Raw genomic sequence first — 15,803 nt, 5'->3', positions numbered from 1 at the left:
ATAACTTTCAAATTAGAAAAATTAATAGAAACTGATTGCTAAAATACACAATGCATGTTCGCCAAATCAAGATTTTTAAACATTTTTTTATTTGAACTGTTTAGTTTCCTAATTTTAGTATATATACTATACAAGATAAAAAAAAGCCTCATTCAACATCAAAACTAGTCAGAAACCTTTAAGTTGTTTTGCTCCAAAAATGAAGTATTGTGTAACATTTCACAACGCTTCATTACTCTCCAAGTATTTGGACAACAGCAACGAATTTAACTTAAGAATACATACAAATGAAATAGAGATAATTTCAAATTTATTTTTAATCTGACCATGATTCCCAACGTTGAACAAATTAATTATAGACTGAAGTAAAATTCTGTATCAATGGATAAAATCTAATAATACAATGGTCCTTTTAAAGTATAAGTTATAAAAATAACTAAACATTTTTGTTTAAATATGATTTGAACAATTTGAGACAAGGTACGTTTTCGAAAATCAGACGTAAGAGAGTTAGTACCGACTGAGATACTGAGATAATGCTAAGGTTATATTTTTAATGTAAGTTTTTAGCCAACTGGGTAAATAAATAAATAAATTAATATAAATATATATTTATATAATATATATATTTATATATATATATATATATCAAAACAGGATGTTCGGTTTTATTTCCTTTCTTACTTGGCAGTTTTTGTAAATTTATTATGTACAAAAAAAATTTATATTTAAAATTATGGTAGAGTTGATATTTTATCTAGGGTTTATTTTATTGAAATCCCTATTTACCGATCGAAACGTCCATGATTAATGGTTAAAATTTTATTGTGTAAATTTTGCCACGTTGAATGCTGGTTTGTTATATTGAACCAATTAATAAACATGTATTTTGGCTTTTACAGTACAAAAAAGATATAGTAGAAGTTAGATAACCCCCATATAAGTCCCAGGACTATGTACATGTGACCAGCCCGTCCCTCGTAATGGTGTCGTTAGGTGACAATAATATTATGGCTAGCGCCATTAACGGTTGACTTTTCAACCACGGTGACAGATATCACACGCATCAGTGATCGTAACAAGGGTTTAAGCCGACTGTCCGTCAAGTCAAACGACCTGTCTACCCTTAATACAGGGTAATTATTTTGACGCTACCCTCGTCCTTTTGTACAGGCGGCAGATAAAGACCTGAGAACTGCAAGTTTTATAGTCCTTTTTAGAGTCCAGCACTTTGTAGTGTTCTCTAGGAAACTATATTTTGTTTCCTTCCATAAGTCACTTTTAAAACTATTTATAACTTTGGCAAAATATTGTTCGTGGGAGGACAAACCGCTCCCTTGGGAGACACCGGTATTTTTCCGTCATAATTTTGCTAAAGTTTGAAAGAGACTGGTTCTAAAAAGAAGACTAATTAATTCCAGATATAAAATTTATGGCGGGTTTATAAAAACTGTCAGAAAAACTGTAAAACTCATGTTTACACTTAAAGTTGGCTGGGCAAACTTAGCATATTATTATCCATCGGGGCGGGTTAATTTAATCCCTTCTTTGCAAAATATTGTAGACCGGGGATCAACTAATGCTGTTTGTTGAAGGTATAATATAGAATAAATTCAGTACCTAAATGAGTTTTGTTCGTGTTACCGGATTACATGGACATGAGGAATGCAAATATATCGTAATAATTTAGGACAATGGTTTTTCATTTACGTTTAAAAATTAAAAATTTACATAACGTGATTGATTATAAAATTAAAGCTTATTATTTTTTTTTGTAACGATATAAATTATTGATTTACTATGATACATTCATAAACACGTGAATTTTGCTGAAACAGCACGAGCTTATTGAATTTAATTTTTTTTTTGGGGCGGCGTATTCTAAAAAACCTCTACGTTAAAGAAATTAGAGAGTAATTTATTATTAGTGTACCCAAAAAAGAACAATATCCTTGTTGCTGCAACTTACAGAACATTGTTTATCAATAACTTTGTACCATTGACCCTTTAGTATGAAAATTGACACAACGTAGTTCATTTCAAAGACAAAGATAGCATACTAGCATGAGCTTTAAAGGGGGGGGGGTAAATTTAAATATTCTCGACAGTTCAACGAGGGGTTATTATTGAGTTTAAATACTACTACACAATCAAAACATGAATTCCGTAATTTCGAAACCAGATACTTTTTAAATGTATTTGTTATACTGACATAAAAATTATTAATAATGGCTCCACCTTTATATTTCACAAATTCCACTATATATAAAGTGTATTCCATGAATTGTAAAAAAGTGAGTTACGACTATAGAAATGTTGACAATAATACATTACTTCTTGACTGTTGATATGAAGTATGACTCACACCCATGAGTTTAAGTATCACATTAACGATGAAATGAAAGATTATGTTTGTATTCCAACTAATATTGTTACGTTATCTTCATGTTGTATAAAACAATATTACCTATAAAGTAATCAATAAGAGGAATAATTGAGGCTGGTATAATACTATTAGTAGGACTTTGTTCTCTAAGAGGTGAGAAACAAGAAAAAATCAAACTGTTTCAGGAAATGTTTATTGGATCTGTTCAGAAATTCTATTATTTTATAAACCATTTAAAATAAAAAAATTCTTGTACATAATGTAAAATTGTCACATTTTCTAGTTTTTGAGATAGTTGTTCCAAATTTTGTAGACGGTGCTGTTTTATAAACGACCAGAAGTCAATTAGAAATTCTGAATCTGTAATTCTATGTTTTACCTACATGTGTGGACAGTTTATTGTACATTAATACAATAAACACGCGACAAACGTTCTACTGCTTACTGGTGAGGGGAATTCAAGGTCACTCAGTACTGAGCCACGGTCCTGCTGTTAACGTTTTCGTAATGAATATGTTAATAATATTCTATCATTTTGAGTTATCAATATTTTTACATATAAAGGATCGGAGCTGGATTATTTAAATGTCTGTGGTAAGTTTTATTCATTACGCACTTACACGAATTGAAACATATCGTCCTGTCTGAAAGATAACGAGTTTACCAAATTAAATCTCTGTGTTATTGTTTTATTTACATTTGGTTACAATTTACATTCAAAGAATTATAAAATCCATTTTGCTGTAAATCTTGGACGAACCCGTTTTAGTATAGTTTTTCGGATGACGTTTGACCGTCACGATACACCCATTTGAATCGAAGGTGTATTAAAAACATACTGTATTACATACATTACATTAGAATGTCAATGTATATTTTGTTTCATGTCCATATAAGGTTTTCTAGAGTTGATTGGTTTTTGATTATGAAGATCCAACCCGAGAAGGTTCATAAAAACTTTCCCACGAATGATAGTTGTACCATGTAACTTTTACTAATTTTTCATTGAATACATAAATTAAAGCCCTAATCTGTTTTCCAACACAACCTTGTGTTGAAAACAGATTTTGGCATCCGTGATTCTCCAAAGTCGCTCAATAGCTACCCTTAATTGAAATTTAGTCCACATAGCATCTAAATAACTTTTGTTTTGTTAAGCCTCTGGCCCAATCCTGAGGTCTTTAAGGTATTTTCAACAAAAAAAATTATTTATAGAACATCTATTCCAATATTCACTATAATACTTTGAGCATCCTAAAGCGTAATAATTATATTTTTGTATAGACAGTATGGTTTTTATATATATATATATATATATATATAGATATATATAGATATATATATATATATATATAAATGATACGTGTGTGTGTGTGTGTATAATTTTATATAGAAATAAAACAACTATTCTTTTAATTTTGTAAAAATAGTCTCTTTACGATATAAGAAAAAACTTAATTCTACCATAAAAAATCTCATCAAAAGTATTTTAATTAATGCGCATAAAAATATCGTAGGAAGTTCATGTTTGGAAGAAGTTAATAATTTAAAGCAGAAAACAGTTTTAACGTGTTTAATAACACACACCAATAATCTATTAGCTGCTAAAACCGTTTACCTGTGCTAGTGCTGAACGTAAGTGTTTACTGACCCAAATGTTAACAATGCAGAACATGGTCCGGCCGTTCAAACCGGGTTTACAGAAACAACAAAGGCTTGGCTGCAATATTAGAAGTGCTTTAACAGCTTTAGGTGCAAATGTAACTTAGAATCTTGTGTGTTACTTACTAAGTGGAGTTACTAACTCGGCATGTTCTGTAAGTTTGTCCATGATAATACAAACACCCCCCCGGTCACGGAAACCTAGCTCATTCATGAAGCATTCACTTATAATCCTAGATTTGGTATATTTTCAGTAAGAAATTAGAGTTTTGCCTTGTTTGTCCCGACGAAAAAACAATTCACACGTAGGGACTGAGGAGAAGCCTGCAATTGGTTAAAAACGATTCTACATGACGCTTAAATTGATTTACGGCGCCTCAGTTTTGTTTTCGTTATTGCCCCGATCCAAAAACTATATACTGATGTAGCTCTTGAAAATCTACTTCGATCAATTAAGCGTTTAGTTCCGGCTCTTTTAATCTACTTTGGTCTAGAATATTTCCAGTGCCTTGAGTTTACTTTTTTTGCTCCAATTGAAGAAAACGTACATACTCAGGACGGATGCGCCTATCACAGCCTAGGTGGAAATCCTATATACAACATATTTAGCCTGACTCTAGTGATAAGGGAGGAAATCTTTGTTAAATTTCATGCAATATAATAGTAAACATTTAAGGTTTTTAGTTATAAGTGCCTTATTGTTTTTCAGATGTTAGTATTTATATTTTCCAATTAGGCACTGTTAAAAACAATTTTAATTACTTTGTGTTGAAAGATTCTTATCTTGCTCATTAAGTTGGGTTTTATGGGCAGTGTTTAGATGGTATTTGCAATGCATTGAATATTTTAGTTAGATTAATCACTGGGTGCAATCTGTAATAAAAGTTATACAGAATTATTAGTGTCTTTGTTAGCTACATTTTACTACTCATTCAAGCACAGTACGATTAATATTTTATAAGATTTAAATGTAAACATGTTTCATCCAATGTGCCGAACTCCCATCATAAAAATTTTTAAACAGCTGTTTATTACCATTTAAATAGGGATTATGCAACGTAAATGCTACAAATTTTGTAATAATTCCAAAGCATTACAGATGACTTTTCCTTTTTTTCTTTCTTACAAAGCATCCTTGAATTTAAACGAATATTTTACAAAAAGAATTAGCCGAATTGAAGTTAATGCCTAGCAACAAATTTTGAGATTCATTGCTATACAAAGATCGTTTAGTCTCGAAAATATGTCAACGGAGGAAGATTGTATGGTTTGGCCTGCTGCATAAATTAGCTATTATTATTGGTGCATTTGTATGAGCCAGGTAACCAAGAAAATTCTGGATATCTCCCGGCCTATAAATATATAGAGTGATAGTGATCTAACGATTTAATATTTTGATGATTCCGAGGTACTGAACTTAGTTTACACCAGGTTCAGGAATTGTTAGAGGATGGGATTATGCAGTTTTTTTTCCCATTGCAAGTAAACGGCAGTGCAATTGTTTTCCGTTTTGTACTCATGTCTCCACTCGTGTCTGTCGCTCAGATTTCTTTCGTGTCGGCTGACAAATTAACTCGGTTTGGGTTCAGCACTGGCCACGACCTCTTGACACAAGGCGGCACAAGCCGACTTCTTGCACACTTGCTGCTCGGCGTAGGGTTGAGGTGCTGCATCCCATAAGGGGGCGACAAATAGATCTCCTCTTTGTGTATTTCTGTGGACTGCAATGCACATGTTTGGGAAAAGTCGGACAACATTTTCAATAAGTAGCTGACACTAAACCGATTGGCCTCGTTCTATCTTTAGGTTTTGCATAGAAGATAGGAATGTAAAAACTAATTTAATATTCTACTCAATTTTTATATTTCACAAAAAACTAATATTAGTCACACCTAAAATAGTAACAATTAAGAGAATGTAGCGGAATGAATGTTGTCGTATCAGCTGTCAATGTGTTCTGAAAGTAGCAACAGTCATGTCGTCCAGAAATGCTACACTTGCCAATTTAGACATATTAAATGAACAAATAATGTTTGTGCGGATTATTGGGAAGCAAGTAATAACCTCAGGGAACAACACATCTTGTATGGATTCCAAGGATTCAGTTTTGTTGTAGAATTTCCGTAGATTTAATTAGGCTTGCGGTCAGAGCGGCGTGCGGCGACAGTCAAATCTATTGAGCTGATGCCTACTTTTGACGCCATTATGGCATTTCTGGTCAGCTTGATTGCTACTTCTTTTTGTCCTCGTGGAAAATCGATCCTATGATAAGCTTATTCCCATTCTCAACTATTACTTTCCTTCTCATAAATGTTTAGGTGAGGCTAATATTAACTGTTTTATGAAATTAAAAAGGATTGGGAAGCAGTCGCCAGATAAATCACGCCCAGTTAAAGTAGCATTCAAGGACGCAAAATATTTTATTTGCCTTTTTAAAACTTTCCATCCAGACTCCTGTAAAGAAATCTTCCCAGGTTGCAAAATTGATGTATCTCGCGATCGCACGCAAATGGAAAGGTCTTTTTTTGGCTGAACTCAGGAACACTCTCGACACTAGATCAAAGGCTGGTGAAAGAAAACCTCCCCATAAAATATCAGAATGGAACCCCTAAAATTGTGCAATCAAAAAACTAGCTTCGATCAATGGACATCTCTTTGCTTATTACCAAAACGCTAATGGGTTTTAAGAAGCAAACTGGATGAAACTAAAACATTATCCATAGCCACATCCAAATTTGATTTGATAATTATCACTGAAACAAATCTCTCTGATGACATACATGATGTCACCCAAGCTAATTCTCTGATTTAAAAAAGGTCCAATGACTTTTCTCTATATCTTTATATATTAACCCTCGGTAACATTTACCCCCCACCTCGAAATTTCTGGTATGACAAAATAATCTCTTTAGTAAATTAAGAGATGTCTTAACACCCGGTAACATTAATCCCCCACAGGGAAATTTCCTGGGATTAATAGTTAAACTCCTGACCAAATTATACTCTCTTAACATTTTAAAATTCTAACTTAGAATCGGTTTTTATTATCATTAAGCTAAACAATTCACAATAGCTGGCCAGTGCAAAATTTTCTTCCCTGCTGTGTATTGGCTAAACCGAAACTCGGAAGCTAAAATCCGAGGTCAGAATCGAAACATAAAATTAAATATCCGACAGTGAAAGGTTCAGTCACTTTTTCTCGTATCTCTAATGGTTAAGCTGCAAAACGCCCTCAAGGTCCAAAGTTTGGTAGAATCCGGAATGAATCATTAAAATAGGTCAACTTTAAACTTCCAGATCCCTAATCTAATGCTCGGACTTAACCTGTCTCCGAATTCCGATTATACCCACATTTAGCTAACTTCCCAATTTATTAGGGGCCTGGGGGCGTAGCCCCCAGCGAGCCGAAGGCGAGTAGTTTGCTATATCACTCCTCAACAGCATATGTGTCCAGTTACAACAGTCTTCTACCGTCCATTGAAGAGGTGTCTACAGAACATGAATTCCACGAAATTATTGTAATCGGGGATTTCAACTTACCCGGTGTGGATTGGGCAGATCCTCTAAATTGTGTTCATACTCCTGACTGCAGAGTGATGCTATCTCTCATGGAGCTATACGACCTTCAACAAGTTAACTCTATTTACAACGGAAGAGGAGTCCTGTTGGATCTAGTTCTATGCACAAATAAAAACACTATCGTATCTCTAGAAATTGATGCGCTTCTGCCTGCGGAGGAGAGGCACCACCCTCCACTGTCCATTATCTTGCACTGCAGCAACAGAAAACACCAAGGGTTGCACCACCAAAACACTTTAAGCCTGACTTTAAAAGATGCAATCTTTGGGAAACTTATAATTCCCTCTCAGTCGTAGACTTCACAGCCATCCACTGATCTCAATGAAGCAACCGAAAAATTCTTTTTCTACGATCGCTGAAGCAGTCAGGCTGAACTCACCATTGAGAAGAGTTGGTGTCTCACCATTTCCCAGATGGTTCTCTGCCGAAACAAAAGATCTGGTAATTGCAAAAAAACTCTACACAGACAGTAAAAGGAGCGACCGACAGCCTGCAATTACCTTCGTTTCTCCAATATGAGAGCGTCTTGTAAGTTATCTGCGAAGAGAGACTACCGTCAGCACTTAGAGAAAGTGCATCAGGGAGTATCCGTGAACCTTCGTTTCTTCTGGAGCCACGTTAACGCTATTAGAAACTCTTCCTCGCTGCCCTCACGCATGTTTTACAAACGACATCGAATCAAAGGAACCTTAAGGGATGTGCGAACCGTTTAGGGATTTTTTTCTCCTCAGTGTATACGAGGCCCACGGAGATATTTATACCTGTTAGTGGTGACCACTTTGGAAACTCCATTTTTTCAAGAATCTCACACCAAGAAGTATTGAGCAAGCTGAGGAAGCTCGATGAGACCAAAGGATGGGGCCCTGATGAAATTCCCCCCCGATGGTTTTGAAACATTGCGGTGGTCTGTTGGCGGGGGCCAATTTGTGATCTTTTCAATGCGTCACTGTCATCTGGTGTCTTCCCAGAATCTTTAAAATTAGCCTACGTTGTTCCCCTCCACAAAAAAGGAGCCATTGAAGATGTTGCTAATTATAGACCAATATCGATTTTGCCAGCTATTGCCAAAGTTTTTGAGGACCTCTTTCTTGACCGTTTAAAGCATACACTGGCTGGCTTAATCTGCCCTCACAGCAGCATGGTTTCATGAGTGGGAGGTCTAGTTTGTCGATCTTAACGTTATTTCAGTCCAAAATACATGAGGCCTTCACCGTCAATAATCAGTTAGATGCCATATATCTGGATTTCTCCAAGGCTTTCGACACGGTAGACCACACACTACTTTTGAGAAAATTGCTTGATCAAGGATTTGGAAGCACGGAAATTAATTGGCTGACAAGCTACCTCTCAAACCGGCGGCGTTCATTCATCACGTTTGCTTCGGCCACTTCATCAGAATTCATTTCATACTCTAGAGTTCCCCAAGGATCGCTGTTGGGACCCTATCTCTTTTCACTCTTCATAAATGACCTTCCTGAAGCTCTACAATGAAAATCACTTCTGTTTGCTGATGATGTGAAACTGTTTTCCATCGTATCCACTGAAGAGGACTGCCTACGAATCCAGGAAGATCTTTGTGCGATCGACCGCTGGAGCGAAGAGAACAAAATGAAAACTCAAACAATAAGAAATGCCAAGTGATGACCTTCCATCTATTCTTTATCATAAATATCTAGAATTCTAATTCAAAATATTCATCCGCAAATGCAATTTAAAATGCTTATACAATTGTAAATTTTAATGTTTTTCTTTAAGATTGTATTTTAGAGAGTATACAGTGTCTAGTATTTCATTAAAGTTAGTAAAGTCTAGACATTATTTTAGACGACTATTTTAATAAAGGGAACATGTAACTGTTTAAATAATTAATTTATATAAGACATACTTTATCATAAGTAATTAAATATTAGTAATTAATACTGTGGTGCTGTGATTTAATAAACACTGGCGGATTAATTTCTTTTGTCAAAGTCTTACCTTAAATGAAATAGTAGTGCTATAAATAATTTCAAATCCAAGAGATATACATCAGTTTTCAAACAAAGCCAGTCTTTTAAAAATACAAATTTCATTTTAATATAAAGTGTTTCTTAGATACAACTGTTTTGCAGAGTAACTCTCGTCGTTAACCTAAACTTCTCCTAACTAATAATATAATTAATAACTGTTAAAATTATAGGCTCTAATTAAAATCTAAAAACAGCAGTTTAAAAAATTAAATATGTGCCCAAAAATTTTTCCCGGGTATTTCCTAAATATCATTTGGCTCGTGCTGTAAAAGCTGTTCCTCTCAGCACTCATTGATGAAAGGGAAATCGTTACTCCAAATTTTGGTTCGAAATAAAAATTTTCTGATTACCAGCTTTGCCCTAAAAAAATGAAGCCGGTTGTTCGGTCTTTCATCTCGAAGAGCAACCTTTGTCAAAAATGTACAGCTAAGTCTAACCCTTCAGGTACTGTGGCTCTCCCAGGATAAACACAAGGTTAACACGGCTATGTTTTTATTGTTATAAAAATTAATAATATAAGAGCATTACTCTTTAAACATAACCCTCTGAGACTTAATAAAAAACTGCAAGTAAAAATTCGAAAGATTAGTCATGGTGCACTCACGGAGGTGATTTAGAAAGGGCAAAGTAAAATCGACAAAATCCGATCACTGTGTTGAGTGTCTGTCCGGATACATGATAACTTTCGGACAAGTTACTCTAGAGGGTTAAATTCTATCTCTAGTTACTTCATCGATATCGAAAATGGTCCAAATTCACTTATCACAGAATTGGGTGGTATGTCATTACAAATAATATGACTATGATGTCTCAGTTACTCTACCATTTCAGTTATGTAAACGTCTAACGTGTCTATCTAAGGCTTAAGCTGTAATTTCATAAACCATAAAAACTTTTAAATGCAAACACACGTCACGTAGTACATAAATTTAAAGGTGTTTGCAGCCTGAGGCATTTTGGCCAAAAAAAACATGTATAGTAAATTGTTTGTTTGTTTAAATATTTCCAATTGTAGACGTTACATACCACCTTCAGCTGGAGATCTGGTGTTTGCCGTGCTCCCTGGCGGATGTCTGTGGGACTGTCTCCTTCTTCTTTTTCGGGTGCGGTACACTACGACATCTACCGGTTGCTATTTGAAATACAAGTGCCGAACATATTGATTAAACAGGCAACATTATGTTCAACTCAGAATTATCTACACAATTTATTTAACAATGCGAGGAGAACTGTTTGGAAGTACCAAACTGAGCACCACCTGTAGCCCTATTGTAAAATCACCTAGTGCTTGCAGCGTTTTTCTTTTTTTCTTATTTTTTGGCATTAACTGCTTCAAAATGGGAAGTTTTCAAAATTCAATGTAATTTAAAGTTTAGGAAGAAAAAACCAAAGCAGATTTAATTTTTAAGTTATCAAAAAATGACCTTTTATTTGATATATCCCTCCAATGTATAAAGTATTCTAAGACAAATTTCAAAACTGTTTTAACCTTCCAAAACGTAATATTTCGCCAAATGATAAGAAAAAACAAATAAATATAGAAATTAAACGAGTTAGTATGGTTTATTTTATTTACTTCCTTAGGAGGCCATTTAGGCGAATTTCCTTCGTGTACGTTTGTACGTATGATAAAAATATAATAAAGGAAGGTATTTTGCTTACGAGTTACTTTATTTAAATCCCTTTGTACCGATTGACATGTCCTGGAATTACCACTTTATAATATTGGAGCTTGATCTGTACAGTCTGTTGAGTTATATTCGACCAATTGATAAATATTTATTTGTGCTTTTAAAACACAAAAAGAGATGCCAGAATTGAAGTGAGGTAGTCCAATATAAAGCTTAGGCACAGGAAACCAGCCCGTCTCTCTTAATGACGTTGGCCGACAATAATTTATGGTAGGCTGCATTGACTTTTCTTTTTCCGAGGGTTTTTAAGAATGTAGGTCCACGCCTGATTTTGAAGGGCATTGGGGTCAATAAACAGTCCGCCGAGCCGAGCTGACCGCAGGCTCATTGTGACAAACACTGACCATGACATCATGACACCGGATTACCCAAGATGTATTGTTCTCTGTGGTTATTGCTTCCTTTCTAAAATTCGGCAAAACATTATGTGAGATCTCTCATGTTGACAATTCAAAGGAACTATTCACATGTACAGTTATAGTACTACGAATATATTGAAAAACTTATTCAAACTTTCGTATAATTACCACTAGCGTAGTGAATCTTACTTTGAAAATATACTAAGTAATTGGAATATTTTTTGTTAAGATAACCTTTTTTAGTAGATGTGCGGTTTTTATTACTTTGGTTTATTATAAATTATTCTGATTTGTATTCAGTTTTAAAAGTGGATTAAATGTAAATAAAGGAAAAAAAGGACAACGCCCTCTCTACTGCTGACGTGGATATCAAATTAGACGTCGACTTCAGAAAGATAAAGTTGTGTTATTGAACGTATAATTGTCATGAATGAAGAGTATGCATAGGTAAATGAAACGAAATTATTATTTACGATATATTTATTTGTTTTTTTACATAAATTGTGTTTTATATTATGTAATATTTGTTTGTTATTACCCCTTTTTAGTAAAAAGTTTTACTTTACTTTTGGATGACAGGAGTAAACAAAAACCAATTTTTAACTGCAACCTACTTAAAAAAAGATAATGCAATCTGTGTTTGAGTATGATTTTAAACCCATTTCCTTGAACTTAATGTAAAATTAAATAATTTTTGTACATAGTAAACAGGAGTAGTACGTATATTTTTCACTCCAAGGTAGTTTTGTACATTTAGGAGAGCTTTTTTTAGTTTTATCTGTACATCTAATACATTTTGTTAAATTTTAAAATAATAACTATGTTACGACTTTGTAACCATACATTTATACCTTTCCTTATAACATTATTTTTTATTGTAATAATTAGTATTAAACTTTTCACAAAAGCTAAAGTGTGAAATATTTACAAAAATAAGTGGAAAATTAAGAGTAATATAAAACGTTTACCTTAAGGTAAAAATAATACAACTATTTCTTCATAAGTTATTAGTTTAGGTTCACATGAAAGCTCACATGTTTATCTTTAGTCATGCTAAAAATGATAAATCTTTGTGAATCTGACTAATAACTAAAATAAAGAAATAAATTTCTACATTTTTACTAGCACTATATTTCTCCACTTACTGGTTTATTAATGAAGGAGAGGGTTGATTTTAAGCCTCGAAACTTTTTTTATACTTATTTGTAACATAATATAAATATTGCAAATGTCCAAGATCTTAATGTTCTTTAAATTCCATAATATTACTCGTATTGCAGGCTGGGACAACAACAAAGTTAATTCCACTACTCATGTGCCTAATGTCTATTGAAATATGAGTACAGCTCGAAAAATTGTAAAGTATTAGAGCAAAGTGGAAAACATGTTTTGGACATTTAGTTTACATTTTAATGATTGCAGCCCAAACCTACGAAAGCTACGACTGCAAACAAACGTTTAAACAAAACAAATGTCGTGAAATCAATTTCGTAGTGAATTGGAAAACGCGGGCACCGATTGATTTTGTTACTGAAAACAATTTATCTCAAAACATATTAAGCAATGAGATTGGTCCATTTGCATGCATTACATCCTTTGTTATCTGTTTCCTGTAGGAAATTTAGTACCAAATAATATATAGTGTAGTTTTTACCAACTGATAAATTACTGTGAATTCCAATTGAATCAAACCGGATTCACGGTGGAGGAGATTAAATTATGGGCATTCCTTATAAAACAAACAAACGATTTAAATGCACTTTAAAAACAATGATACAATAGCGTTTAAGTATCATTGTATAGAATTGAGATATTCACGGAAAAATTGCATGTTTTATTACCCCAATTTTTCAAATAAATAGAAAATGACGAGGAATGCATTCATTGATGATGATGCAGAATCAAATGTCAAACGTATTATTTTCCACATAAATGCTGAAACCTAAAGCCTCTTTTTAGAAAATTTGGATTGTGTTATAAGACATAAGAGAAATTTTCGAACTATGCTAACTGTCAGAGTTGAAAAACATAAGGGAATGGAGAGCCATTTCCAGATGACATATAGTCCACTAAGACTGGATTTTATACAAAGAAAACTGCGTAAGATTATTCATTACATGTAGTACTTCATGCCCGAATTTAATAAAATATATTTCATCAAATTTTTATCGTAACCTTCGTTTTTCTTCCTTATTTTTTTGTTGAAACCTATTCAGTTTTACCTTAATTCGTAACACTACAAATACAAAAGGGAATATTATTGTTTTTACTACTGCATTCTTAGACATACATTCCGCAAGAATACGTCATTTAAAAATACACTCTATGCCCAATTTTACAAGGCTATTAAGGCTATTATGGGAAAAAAAAATCAGAACTATGGCAAGAAAGTCTTTGGATCAGATCTTTCTCGCAAAATTGCATTCCTAGTGTCTCTGTTTGGAAGGTTGTAGATATGTGATACTCGTATAAGACGAAAGAACCGTTAATGCCATCCAAAGGACTGAGAATTGACTTAGGATTATAAAGTAGCCTAAAGAGGTTTAATATAAGTTATCTTGGCATTTATGTTTTGAGGAAACTGTCCGAGTATTGCCCGACTCAAGCACTGATGATGGCGTATTACAGAGTAATCTACTCACACCTCGCCTATGGATTGGCCTTGTGGGATGGTTGTTGAAAAAATTATTGTCAGTTTCGACTGTCAGTACACCTGAAAGTTTTATTGATAATGTAATACAATTCTATCAGTATTCATGTTTTTAAAGTAAAATTCCAAAGCTGTTAAGCTGTGTGTTATAGATTTTGTCTCAGAGCAAATGTTATTATGTTTATTTACACAATAAACATTTTCAGTAATAGTAAACAAACTTTATTGTCAATATTAACTATTCGTGTTAAGGGAATATATATCTAATAGTCTGCTAATGTTACTAATGATCTTTTACGGTAAATTCATTTTATACTGGTTCTACCTAAACACAACAAGTATAAAATATTTTATTTCCATAGCTCTTAAACTAATAAACCAAATACAGAATTGTCCCATTAATGAATGTTCTATATCGTAACAAATATTTCACTCAATAAAATTTTTTTAATGCCATAAAAAACATTCGTATATTTGTGGACATTTTTTTTTATTTTTGCATTGCATATTTTTGACACCAGATATTAAAGAAAATAAATATAGTGATAAACTACTATACATAAAAATATAATTATTTTTCATTATTAATGCTAAGATCCTTTTAAAATTACTGTTACTTCAATAGAAGCTACGAGTAAGGCACGCCCGTCGCAAATAGGCTTCGTTAATATTACAGACACAATTTCAAATATTTAGCTCATTTATCCCTCGAGAGGTCCTGCAGACACCTGCTAGTCAGAAAGACAGTCGTACAAGAAACAAAATAATGTTCTATTCCCAGCAGCAAAAGGTAAGTTATGCTGCCGTATTGAGTTATAGATATAAATGACGCTCAACCTAATTCAATAGTTGGACATACACCGATAACTCATTCTTGTCAATTTGAAAACAAGATTCAAGCAATATTTCATGAAAGTCATTTTTAAGATATAAGAATTTGAAATTTTCCAGTCTCTTGAATGATATGCTTCCTTATGACTTTGCTAACTAAACTACATGGTACTATTTTACAGTAATTTCCGATTTAATTAATCCATTTCATGAATACAGTAACCATTTCTGTTGCTATGCAGAAATATACAAGTTTTCAACTAATTTTTTGTATTAATATTACTAAAATGAAAATATAAGTATTCGATTTTCAAAAGCTTTACTTTTATAGGTGATAAGAAACGAATGAGATTTACTCCACATTGTAAATATTTTAATTGTAAAATGTTTTAGCCACGAGAACACTGAGATCATAGATCTATGAAAACCTAATTAATAAAAAACGTAAAAAACTGAAAATAAATGTGCATTAGTTACCATTTATAAAATAATGTATGCATATAAGCTGCCGTATGATGTTACATACTTTGTATAAACTTATGTTAAGCATTCCACGTGATTGTTTATGTTTAGGTTTTAAAAATCTGATTGCAAAAATGTAATTATGAAACTTAATGGCTTTTAAACTTGTTGGAA

The sequence above is a fragment of the Homalodisca vitripennis genome, chromosome 8 (genome assembly GCF_021130785.1).
Source record: "Homalodisca vitripennis isolate AUS2020 chromosome 8, UT_GWSS_2.1, whole genome shotgun sequence".
In the NCBI taxonomy this organism is placed as follows: domain Eukaryota; kingdom Metazoa; phylum Arthropoda; class Insecta; order Hemiptera; family Cicadellidae; genus Homalodisca; species Homalodisca vitripennis.
The sequence above is the reverse complement of the archived record's forward strand: the minus strand, read 5'-3'. Positions refer to the sequence as shown.